A 13,213-nucleotide genomic window follows, 5' to 3' on the forward strand; every position below is an offset into this window, starting at 1 on the left:
AGCCCTTTGAACAATTTCAGCCAAATTTAATAGGAGAGGAGCTCTCAGAAATTTCTGTAGGTTTCAGGAAAATGAGCAGCCAAGAGAAGTCCCACTGGCGTCCCCACCAAGAGAAAGGCTGCAGCGTGACATTCACCCAAATTGGACACCACCTGGGAGGGAGAAATTATAAATGCCTCTTTCCCCAGGAAAAGCTCATATCCCATTTAGATACTAGAGAATCCAACCCTGAGGAAACAAGGCCTCATTAGCGTCATTGCCTGAGGAACTACTTAATTAAAGGACAACAGAGTTGAGAACATTGTTATGTAGGCCTTTGTTCTTTACACCTGGTCATTTCCATTGATGTAAAATGTCATCTTTCTGATCTGGTAGCATTTTGCACCCACTTTAGACAAGTATTCCTGACCAGGCCAAGGAGGTAGAGAGCAGAGAAGAATCAGACCTTTATTACTGAGGTAATTATAGCCTTACCTAACCATCAGGCAGAGGGTGTACACCTCTATTAGCCAGTGCTCCCACAAAGAGAACAAAGGCTGGCTGGGAAGTGGGAGCCACCCAGGGAGCATCCCTGTGTCCAGCTACACCACTCTGGGGTGGCAGACATGCCAGGGAGGTCATGACCACAACATCCCTCACCTTCCAGTCTCCTGCTTGCTTTCCTAATTTTAAATGCAATTTGACTGAGCAGTACTAGGGAAGGCCATGAGATGGGGAGACTAAAATGAAAAATGGTACCATAACCAAGGACATCAGCTTGCAGTGGAGGTAGGGGGTACCTTTCAAAGCTTGTCTCAGCAACTAGCCTAATTCTGTTTTCAAAAGCCACTGTTGTGTGCTTTTGAAAATTTTTATCCTAGATGCTTGGCTCAAAGGCCTTAACCAATGAAATTTTTTTTTCTCTATCCGCTATATGAAAGCTAAATATAAACTGACATTATTGAACAAAACGCTAACAAAACCCCTATTGCAGGTCTAGAAAAATCTTTACTCAGAAAATCAAATTATTGGAGACCAGCATCTAAAATGTCTTTCAGTTTTTGATGCCTCTTTGTTTTGTGTACACAATTTGGCATACAAGAAAAAAAAAAAAAATAAATTTCAACAGTTAGTATTTGCTTTCTGTTCTTTTTACTTTCTCCTATTTGCCATTTGTTTTACTGCCCTCAGAAAATCAGGGCCTGTCTCCAAATGGGCAGCTAACATAGTTTTTGAAAATGTAGATTAGTCTGGTTTGCCCTTACCAGGATGTTCATATGTGTGTCTGCTGTTTGTCTGAAGAGCATCTTAATGACTTTTCCTCTGATTGACTGTGGGACCACAGGCAAGTCACAAAGCCAGCCCGTGCCTCAGTTTACCCACTGCGACCTCATTAATGCTAACCTACCTCATGAGGTGTTGTAATGTTTAATATATTGTGTGCTCTGTAATCCTTGGATTAAATGTATTATGTAAGTGAAAACCACCCATTTGATGTGTATGTATATGCTGCAGTATTATAGGTAGGAGGGTCATTTGGGTGTACATAATACAAGCTCTGGCAAAAGGCAAAAGGGATTCCATTGTATTGACTTATTTTTAAAGAGCTTTTTATTTACTGAAGTGCTCTGGACACCCAGAAAGAGACACATTCCTCACTAAGCATCTCTGCTGTTTCATCTGTCTTGAAGTGCTTTGATAAATGAATTGAAACTTGTCGGCTTTTCCTGTAGTTTCTGAGACTCCCTCTGGAAACTCTGTTGAAATGTTATTCTTGTAACTTCTTAGCGTGCTATTTAATGAATTGTAACAGAGTCCCAGAGATGCCAGGAGGACTGTTGCTTCCTTCCAGCAGCAGAAACAAACCACTGCCACACGAATGCATGGCAGCAGAGCTCGTGTCCTCCTCTGACAAGAGCAGATGGAAAAATACTTTTCACCTCCATAAGGCTTCAGCCCAAGCCTTGTGTGTCACTGGGTGATCTGTGGGGCTTCAGGGACATTCAGAGTAGCCAGATGATATCCCTCGGGTTAGAGGTGAATTTTAATTTTTGAGAAGAAACCTTCTCAAAAGAAGGAGGAACAGCAAAATGGCATGGGTTGCAGTCTGTGAGAGTTGTATTTCTTTGTCTCTAGGATGAGATATTTTGGCTTCCATGCAGTGCCTGAGCCACCCTGAAGCTCAGTCTGGTGTGTTGGGTGCCTATGGACAGTCTGAAGTTGTGCTGCCCACAGGTCCCACCTCTCCTCCAAGCAGCCTTTTGGGCAACAACAACATGATGTTAGCAGATGGGCAGATGAGATGGATGGTCACTGGGGAATCCCACCCTCTGTCCATGCAGCAGGTGAGTGTGGCACCTCTTCTGAAGCACAGGAAGGTCCATTAGAGCTGCCTGAGGATATCTGCTGAGAAAGCAATCAGAGGTTGGTGACAGGGACACATATGTGGTGTGGCACCATGGTGGAGCTGGAGGGTGGAATGAAGTCCGATGTCCTGGGGTCACGTCAGACCCCAGTAATGTCCTACCCTGTGACATCCCACAGTGGAGCAGTGAGGTGGCATGGCAATTTATTATTTCTTACTTCCAACCTATTTACAGGAATCTTGCCCTTCCTCTGCTCTCTCTGAAGCAGGGGCTGTGTGACCAGCATTATATTTGGCTGAGTAGCTTGATTGTGCTGGGTAGGCTCACCTTGTCCTGGTGCAGGACAAGAGAATTTGAAAATTTTTTGGCTGTTGTTTTTTAGTTTGGTTTTTTTTTTCCCTAGCTTTTCACTGGGTTTCAGTTGTCCTTGTTTTTCTAAGAATATGAAACTGAGCTACTGCTTCTCAAGTTGTCATGAAGCACAACATGGCTAAATGCACAACCCTGACAGCACTGACAGCCATGCCCCTTGCCCACCACAGAGGATCTGGCAGTGCCTGCAGTAGATTGTACTGGTTGTCCCCACCTTGAAAAATAAAACTTTGCCTTTCCCTTGCCTGCAAATCTGGTCTGTCCTCAGTGAGGCACACAGGAAGACAGAAGGGGAATTTTGGAGGAGCTCCTGGTCAGTGTGGTGTTGGGGCAGTACAACAAAGTGGCCTGGGCATGGACCACCTCTCCACAGTGAGACCTCAGAGGTGCCTCCATTCCCCTTGGCATGCTGCAGCCATGTTTGATTTTCTCAGCCCTTTATTTTTCTTTTTATTAATATTTTGCATATTAAAATTTGTGTAGGCAGCCAGAAGAGAGCAGCATCTACACAATCCTCAACACAATGGAGAAGATTAGAATCTCTGGCTCAGTTATTTGGGATCTGAACTGGAGGGATATGGGGATGGTACTGGTTTTTCTTTACTCTTCATTTCAAAAGTATTACTAATTTCTTTCATTGTATCCTTGATAAAATGTGATCTATGTCCAGTACTGATTTGTGGCCTCAGCTGACCAGTTAAAAAAATTAAATAAAACCAGGGTTACCATGATCCTTTTGCTGAGCTGTTCACATTTGCTTTTAAAGTTTCTTCCTTCTTCTCAACTGGCCCCAAACTATTAGTGTGCATACCAAGGTACAGTGATGCCAAAACAGGGAGTTAGTTTCAAAATAACAACTAGTGATTTGGGTTCTTTCTGGAATTTCAGCTGCCCTTGCATAGAATTCCTCCAATATTTTCATTCAAAGTAGGAATGCTCTAGAAATCAAACCTACTGAAGCTGCCTCTGTTAATTCCTCCCAAAGTGAAATTATCCATGTCCTCTTGTCCCTCGTGAGATCCTGGAGGAAACTGCACAGCCACACATTGACACATCTTTGGTGCATTCCAGACAAGCCAGTGAAATTACACCAGAAATATGAATTTAGCCCACACAGCGTGTGCGCACGGTGCTGTCTGTACAGGGTACACACACACACACATGCCCCAGAAAATGCTCCCATTTACATTTCAGAATAGGCCATTCAAGACATTGCTGTGTAATTTGCTTCATGACTGCACTATGGACACATTCCTCAAAAACTCAGTCTTTTGACGTGGGTTTATTTGTTTTCAAGGGTTTTGAAATCTCAGTAATTGTCACGATTTCTGTGTGCAATAGAAATTAGAAGGAAGCCTGGGTTTTGGCTTTGAAGCTACCTACTTCTAAGAGTACATTTTTTTAAGTTTTCTTTTTAAGGTGCTGCTTCGTGTCCCAGCTAAACTTTCCCCAGATTACGTGTTAGCTATGATAGCTGTTCTAAAGTTAGATTTTAATCAGGCTCAGTACACAGTAATGTTAAACACTGAAAGAGCTACTAATTAATCGCCTTTCTGTATGTAACAGAGAGATAAATATCCATCCCAGAGGAATTGTAATTTCATGGTTTCTAATGATGGTTAGATTACATTATCTGGATCACTTAGGCTGTGGGTGTCATAAAAAATGCTCAAAGTCATTTATATTCAGTTTAATTTTTTTTTTAACTTTGTAAGCCTGGGAAAATAATGCGGTGTTAGCAAGTCTGTTTCATATTTTAGTTAAATATACCTTTGTTGCACTGACTGAATGGATTCAGATGACAGTGACAAACTCTGTTCTTTTCTATTTAACATGCACCCTCTGCAATCAAATTAACAACATACAAATCTTCATTGAGCTTCTGCAGAAGAGTCTGTTGAGTTCCTCGGTGTTGTTGAGCTTTGGGGAAAGGTTTGATTTTCAGATGTCCGTTTGCAATGAGTTTTTCCTGCTAATTAGTGTGTGTTCTGTAAAGTCTCAATTGTCTGTCTTGAAGCAAGAATTAACTGGCTTTTGGGTTGCATCGGGCTGTGGCTCAAATAAAATAATACAACCCAATGGCAGTATGAACCTCTCATTTTTCCCTCCTCACTTGTAACTGACTGGAGTCCTTTTGTGGCTGCATATCTGTGTATACAATACACTTAAATTTGATAGCTATGAGAATACAAAAAAAGGAAAAAAACATTATACTCTATGTGTATATTGTAGCAGCTAATTGTTGCATATTTTGAAGTAAAACTCATTCATATTTAAAAGGCTGAGGCTTCTCTGAACTGCTGTGTTGGAGGGGGAAGTTAATTGTTTCTGAACAAGGATGATACTCCCTTTCCATATCAATTATGAGGACTGCTCCAAATTATCAATAATGCTCATTTCCAGCCTCAATCTTTTGCAGTTCCGTGGCTGGCGGGTGTGCTGGCAGAAAGCTTCCCGGGCACCAGGCTTACTGCCCCTTTCTGCATCTGCCAGGAGCCAGAGGAAGGAAGGAAGCCCAGAGGAGCAAGGTGAGATAAAGAAATGTGATGTATTTCCAAGAGAGAGTTTGTCATCAGTGAGCTAAAATTGCTTCTGAAGTTTTGCTGGCAACTGTTTTACATGTCTGACTTAGTGACGAAAGAACTAGACTATCTTCTTAATAGAGAACTCCAGAACTTCAGAAGGGTTTCTCCTTGTTTGAATGCACAGCACAATGAATTTGTACCCACAGAGCATTCACCACTTACATTTCAAAACCTACAGCACACTAAACGTGAAACTTTTGTTCAAATTTCAAGGATTTTGATAGCCCAAGTGAATAGACACTGCCTATTGATTTTTCCCTTACAATGACTCTTGGATAACCTATTTTCTCATTTATTTTTAACGACAGCTCATGAGATTTTACAGCAATTCTGCCCAACCTCCTAATATCAAAATCCCTCCTTGACCCTGAAAATTGTAATTCTGCTATAGATCACAGCTGCTGAATATTACCTTTTACTAAGCTGGTTAAATAAAATATGTCCAAATCACTAGATCCCACAGGCCATGACTGCAATGCTAATTATACAGGGTCTGTATTTCTGCTCTGCTGTACAGAAAAGCACAGCTCACTCTGAGGAGTCCACACCAAAGTGTGGGAATCCAGAATATTGGTTCAAGTTTTGAATTTATTTAAAAAAAAAAAAAAAAAAAAAAAAAAAAAAAGTTACACTGCTCTTCAATGATTTCCCTGTAAAACTTTTACAAGAGAACCAAACCCTTTTGATGTGCTTCATACAATAAAATGCTGTGTAAGTCTGGAGGACAGAAGCATGTGGCGAGAATTTTCTTGTGGCTGGGGGATGGGTGTATTTGATGTGTACCCATTTCAAAATCAAAAAAAAAAAAAAAAAAAAAAAAAAGAAAAGAAAAAGAAGTCTCCCAGCACTCTTAGGCTGCACACATCCTGCACAATGGCTCGGGAAACCAATGTAAGGAAACTAATTCTGGCCATTAAACATATCCTTTCCCCTCCCACTGCTTATTCAAAGAGTGATCACATGCTCCCTGCTGCAAGTTACACCATTATAGAATTTAGATATGGAAGAAACCTATTAGATTAGCAGTTCCACCTACTGATGTGGGATTGTTCCCTGGAGAACCTTATTCATCAGTGGATCACAGCCTAACCTTGTGGGCACAGTGTGCCAAGACCATCTTGGTTTTGTTCTGCTCTTCCCCCCATCCTTTCCCTTCAGTGCTAAGAGAGTGGCCAAGGGGTTGGTTTGGTGGGGAGCTCGATGGAGAGAATGGGATTCTTGAGTTTTCATGATGGCTTGGATGTTTGAGTGTGTATACATTTATGTGGATGAATAATTTGTGTACTTTTCTTGATTAGTACCAAGTACAGAAGACTAGATAGGGGTGGAGCGTGCTCTTACTTAACATAATTCACTGTGAGATCTTCTAGTGGTGGTCTCCTGCAGCAAATTACCTTTGTGGCATGCCCTGATTCTGTAGTGTCCTCAGATCTAGTCTCCATTTTGCTTTCTGCTTTCACTCTTTTGTGAGCAGAAGGAGCCAAAATTTTAATTACATGTCTGCCAGGGAAGGCAGCTTGGAATTTTTCTGCTTTTCCAGAACAGAAAGTATTTAATTTGATTATTCTGTGGTCTGATCCCACAAACTCAGATTTCCAGAGCAGGTGTGGGTTCTTGGCACACCTGATGGTTGTACCTACTACTGGGCCACTTTCTGATGGGCTTCATATTCCATTTTTTCCTTTTCTTAGAGCTCCAGTTGCACTTTTTGTCTTTGTGGTAATTTTTCTTAACGATTCCCCTTATCCACAGCCCTTGGGAGGACCTGAGCACCAGCCTGTTCTCTGGGGTCAGCCACTTGTGGCTTTATTAGTCTGATTCAAACCCACTACTGAAGACCCTTGAGTCTGTCACTTGAGGGAAGCATATTTGTTTCCACCATGTGGGAGCTGCCAGTTCTCCTCTTTTATAGCCCCTGTGGGGATGAGTCCTGTACCCCACTGCACCTGCACCTTTCCTCCATGAGCCACCCATGCTTGGACTACTCCCTCCAGGCCTCTCCAAGATACCCAGAGGTAAAACCAAGGTCTAGAGAGGTTTGTCTGCAAGCAGACATCTGCTGACCTCAACACGGACCAGAATGACCCAACTAGGTACAGGGAGCCAACAGCACACTTCAGACCCTGCATCCTTTGGAGATTCACACCCCTCACCCCTTCATCTGAGGACCTGGTCCTCAGAGCTTCCCTTTGGTTGGGAGCGGGAAAAGTGTGGGAAAGGGAGAGGAGCAGAGGCGACCGCTTCCATCCTGCAGTTTCAAAGTTCTGGTTTCCACCCTCAGAATATAATAAATGGCTGCTGAGTTACTTGACATGGAGCTAAAGTCTGTAGGGTGAATTTTCAGAGCAACACACAGGAAATTATATGCACAATTACTGTTGTTAACAGAGCCTGGGCATGTAACTCCCTGCACAGCAGGCTGGAAATCTTCCCCATGCATGTTTAATGGGGTTTGGGTTGCTACATTCCTAGGGCTGTGTCCCTTTTCTAATGCCTAGTGTCCTGGATGAAACAAAGGAAGTACTGAATGTAAAAGTGGTTTTATTTTGCTATTAAAATAATATTGTCTTGATCTGCAGTCTTCCTCTAATGCCAGAGAACTTCTTTCCTCACTCACTGATCCCTTAACCTTTCTTTTCTGTGAGGAGAAGAAAAAAAAAAAAAAAGAGAGAGAGAGAAAGAAATCACAGCTTTATTTTGCTTTATTTTACTTTTTTTTAATTCTCAATTTATTCCACATATCTTGCTCATCGGTGTTCATACAAATGACTATATATGTGTTCACACAGGCAGCACAGTTACTCCAGTGATAAATGTTGTTGAAATAAGTGTAGGTCATAACACAGAAAATATTTGTCTAAATCTTAATGCATAAATGCTTCTGAGTAAGTAATATATTTGCACATCCTCACAGGGAAATGAATTGTATGTGCCTTTTCACTAATCAGGCATGTATTTAAAATGTCTCCCTGCTCAGGAGGTTATTAATGTGGTATTTAATCTTCAGTATGTTGTACACTATGAAGGGTAAGTTTGGGATTGTCTTTTGCTTCCATGCTGCTTATTTAGTTTTATGTACCATAATTGTTTTCCTTTCCCCTGAAGAAGGTTATCATCTCCTGCACCTAGCTCAAGTCAAATGGACTTTAATTATCTTCAATAAAAATTAAATTACTCCTCTAAACTAACAGCTTTGCGGCTAAGAGGAGTTTATATCTACAGCTGTGCCATCCTATTGACTGAAATTTTCTCCTATCCACGTTACACTTGACTCTCCAGCTTTCTTCAGAGTCTGGAGACAGAAAACAAGGTGCTGGAAACTGAGACCAGAAATACAAAAGTAAAAAAACCAAAACAAACCAAACACATCAAATATATATATATATAACTACATCAAATGCATATAGAAGTTTCTAAAAGGTTTCAATCATTCTAAAATTGCACATGATTGCTCTTCAGCTCCCCAAAATGCTTTCATCTTGGAGCAGAAAGAAGTGTAGCTTTCTCAAGTTTTAAAAGCATTGTTGGGACATGCCTAATAGATTTGTCAAACTCTCTGTGTCTTGGTATGTGCAGCATGGTTGGCTGTATTCTCCATAGCATAGATCTTGAAACTGTAAATAAATTTTTGAAGTAAATAGTCACTTGATAACTGCCTAATGAAGTATCACAAGCCAAGAGTTTTGAATACAAAAAAAAAAAAAAAAAAGAAAAAGAAAAAGAAGTTCAAAACTACCATGTAGTGTCTCTTTTCACTGGAAATGGGCTTTTACTTTTAAACTTCTGTTATATTTGGAGGGAAGTAATCCCACGGAAAATGATACCAGTACTAATAGGGAACATATTATCTTTCATGTGGGTATTTTTTTCATGTTTAAGGTTTCTTTGTTATTATCTCAGTAGCAAGACTCTCCACACAGTCTTAGGCAGAAAATCAAAATATGCCTTAAAGCAATAATCTTTTAATAAGTATCAAATGTCTTTCAATGAGATAAAAGAATTCTCTAGCATGCTTGTACACACACACCCCACACACATGCACTTACTTCGCCATTAATCTTATTTTATACCTTTTCAACAATATTTTGGGGAACTGCTTTTTTTTTTTTTTAAATCCAGACTAAGCCCTCCTCACAAATTTGAGATAATTTAATTTCTGAATGCTACTGTTTTTTTTTTTTTTAATTGATCTCTCCACTTGAGGCTCCTTTTTCAGAGGACTTTCGGAGTACCTCCTATGGTCTCAGATGTTTCTGTCATCCAAAACAGGGGTTCATTAAGGCATCAGCTTGGAAAATTGACTCTTTTTTGCATTGACTTTTCAGGAGTGGGGGAAGGAGTGTTTTCACACAGCCAGATTTCAGGTGAGTAAAGGGAAGATCCTTCAGAGGAGATGCAAGGAGCCTGCCTCACTCTGTTAAAGAACACAAAGGGACACTGGGCTTCACCATCCAAGTCCAGGTTTGTCCCACACAACTTTAGGTTCATATTCAGCAAAACTAAGCGGGTTAGTGATCTGAAGTGCTTTCTACAAGCAACAGGGATACATGGGCAAGATCCCTAAAATTAGGTAAAGTAAATGCCTCACCAGTCTCCTGCCAAGGACCAGAACGAACGGTGGTCAGAGTTGCTCTGCAGGCAAAAGTGGAGCAAATCTGGATTGCTGCTGGTGAGGGGAACCCAGTTCAATCTGTTTGTGGAGTGGAAAAAAATATTTATCTGCATCCAACATCAACCTGCAACACGTACCTCCGGTGACAGTGCCAAGCTGAGTGCAGCACTTCACACCTGCCCTGTGCTCAGAGTCTCTCCTCCTCATGGTGAGAAGCTGGAGAGGGGGTACATTTTGGCAGAGCTTAGAGCTGCTGTGTTCCCCAGCAACTTAAATGAGGTGGTGAAATGGGAAACATTAGGTCTTTTGTAAAATAGTGCCTCTTGCATCATGGCATTCGGTGACAACACACCACAAGTTGCCTACATGCCACAGGTTAGGCTGTCAAAGTTGTTCTCTTTCCTAATGCTCCTCATGACAAATCCTCCTAATTACTTCTCACTTTCATACTTTTCCATGCCTCCTGGCTAAGACATCCATCTGTAGCCTCGACGGTTTGTCCTTTCAAAGCTTGGCCTCAGTTGTGCCTGTCTGTGTTTTCTGTTCCTTACAAACTCAAGCACTCCCTCACCATCTCCCCATCCCTCTGTACCTGCGGAGCAACGTGCGGGCCCCTGCCAGCTGCTTTGGAGACCCAGCTCTCCACACTGCTCCCGACAGCCAAGCAGCACGTTTCCCCCTCTTTGCTACACCTGGTGCATAAAGATGCACACCTTTCCTCCCTCTGAATAACCCAAAGCATCCATGCCTCGTCGAAGCTGAAAAGAGAAACTCTACAACCAGCTTCTCAGAGGAGAGTGCAGAGGAAGGCAAAAAGGGAATGAAACCAAATGTGGTTTGTCCCTGTTTTGGAGCTGGGTCCGAATTTCTGGCTTGAGCCAGATCTCCTGTAGCAGATATGGTGGTGCTAATTTGGGTTGTGAACTCAGAATTACATTTTTAAGAAATCTACACATTAGTGTTGCAAGTAGGAGACTTTGAAAGCCTTTTAAGTATCTTTCTAATTAATTTACTTAATCCTCTGATCTCGCCTCCTTTTGAGTTGTTTATTTTTAAAAGAAAGACAAAAGTGAGCTGGAAAGCTTTGTTACTAAAAGAAAGGTTTTCAAAACTGCATGTGATACAGAATAATTAAGAGAGTATGAATATAGGTGTAAATAGTACACAAACACATGGAGTCAATGTGCTGAGAGTGCTTCTTCCATGAGCTTTAAAGGGAAGCAGTGGGCAGGGTAGCAAACCTCTACCTCACACAGTAGCCATAGAACACCTTTCCTTTCTATATGTTTCGTGTCTTTCTTCAGTATTGTTAAATGCTGCAAGACACCTAAACAGAAGTTTTTGTAGTGGAGAAGGTGGAACCAAATTCCATATCTAATGAAAGCTTCCAAATGTTCACATTATTTTTTGTTCTCAAGTGTTTCCTGAAAATTTTCAAGATTTGTGCACCTCGGGGTGCTCAGCTTGGGAGGTGTAAAGAGATTTCTTTTTCAAAACATTAGTTGCTAAGTCATCTCTGGTTGCCTCCGTGGTGCTCAGCATCCAAGAAAACCCCAGCAGAGGCACCCAAAACTGTTCTTTGCTTTTTAAGATTTTGTTCAGCTAACTGGGACAGGGCGGGCCTGAATTTTGGATGAAAGAAAACTTAGATGAGCAGGGAAGTTATTCCCCAAGGACTGTATCCTCAGTGATACTGTGAGCCAGCAACCCCCGTAGCTTTCAGCATCTCTCATGATCAGACTGGATGTCTTTTGCCTGAGGCTGAAAATCTCTTCCTCTCTAAAACCAAAGAGATGTTGGCTGTGAGTTTTGATTAGTAATAGAGTCCATTTGTGGTGAGGTAGGGGGAAGGGAAGATGATGGACCCAGAATCTTAAGATTTTATGTCCTCAGCTCAGTTCCAAACAACCATGGAGGATTGCTCTGGTCCGGATAGTTCACTTCTTAAGGACAAAAATTAGGAGACAGCACAGGGAACAGCAAGGAGAGTACAAGCAAGCAAATTATATGCAAGCAGTCTGCATTCCTTGTAAGTGACATAATTGAAATGTAGCAGGTTGAAGGATAAACTCAGGGAGTTACACCATCTAAAAGGCCACCTGGAAGAGGAATCAGGATTGTTAGGGTGAAATGCTGTCAGGAAAAACCCAAACGAGTGCATTGGCAAAACAGAGTGGGAAGATATCCAAGAGCCTGCTCGGAGCATCAGCACCCAACCCCTCTCACCCGCCGAGCGAGCGGGTGGCAGCACAGCAGTGCTGACAAGGGTGTCAGACACTCATCCCTGGTCAGCTCTCACCGGCGTGTCTGGATGAACTGCTGAGAGAAAGTGTTCCAAATCTGGAGGCCCAGAGAAGGGGTGAGTTGTGTTTGGCTGGGCTCTAATTGCATCCTTGCATTACTACACAATTAATTGCTGCCCTGGTCTGCTCGAGAGGAGGGAACGTGCCAACTCTGTTCCTGGGCAGCCCCAGAGGCTGGAAGAGTTTGTGGATCTCACTCCAGGGGGTGACCTGATGGAAGGGGTGACCTGCTCGGATGGTTCTAGGGCTCTGCTGCCAGCCCTGCTGGCAATACTGGTGTTCCCAGGATGGCATCCTTTCCTCCTGTGGTTCTCTTAGCAGGCTATAAAAGTTTGAGAAATGGCATAGAAAATGTAGGGCAGGGAAAACACATCGATTTCCACTGATTTTTCATCAGTGTATCTTAGGAAAGAGATGACTGGAGAAAAATGCAAGCAGAGTTTTCCATTGCATTTTGTATGGCTGCTTTCAAGGCACTCCTCAAAAGGAGGCAGTGTCTCGTGGAAAATACATAATTCTGTCAAGCTACAGAGTGGAAAAAAAGGATACTTTTTCTCTTGCTTTACAGATTGCTATAGTTCTGATGTCAAGAATAGCATAATAAAGTAGCACAAGTTCCTGATTGAAAGAAAATCAGCATTTAACCCCCAAACTGGGGTGTGCTCTCATTTCTAACGCATCCCTCACTAAATGATCGCCTGCAGGGGAGAGGTGGGAAAGAGAACAGATGTATAACTCACAGAGTCTGGGATTTCCAGTGTTTGCCTGAGGTTCATCAGCTGGTATCACAGAGATCTGAGGTACAAAAACTGGGTGCAGAAGAAGGAGGCAGAAAAGAAGCTCCATGTGGGCTCCAGTATCAAATAACAAGCCAGTCCTTTGCAAATGTGCCCTGTCTAACCCAAAATGGGGCACAGCCAAGAGCAGCACAGGACGCTGGTGCAGCAAAGAGCACCCCTGGCCAGCCAATGAAGAGGGAACTGCAGGACAATCAGG

This window comes from Heliangelus exortis, chromosome 7 (assembly GCF_036169615.1).
Source record: "Heliangelus exortis chromosome 7, bHelExo1.hap1, whole genome shotgun sequence".
Lineage (NCBI taxonomy): Eukaryota > Metazoa > Chordata > Aves > Apodiformes > Trochilidae > Heliangelus > Heliangelus exortis.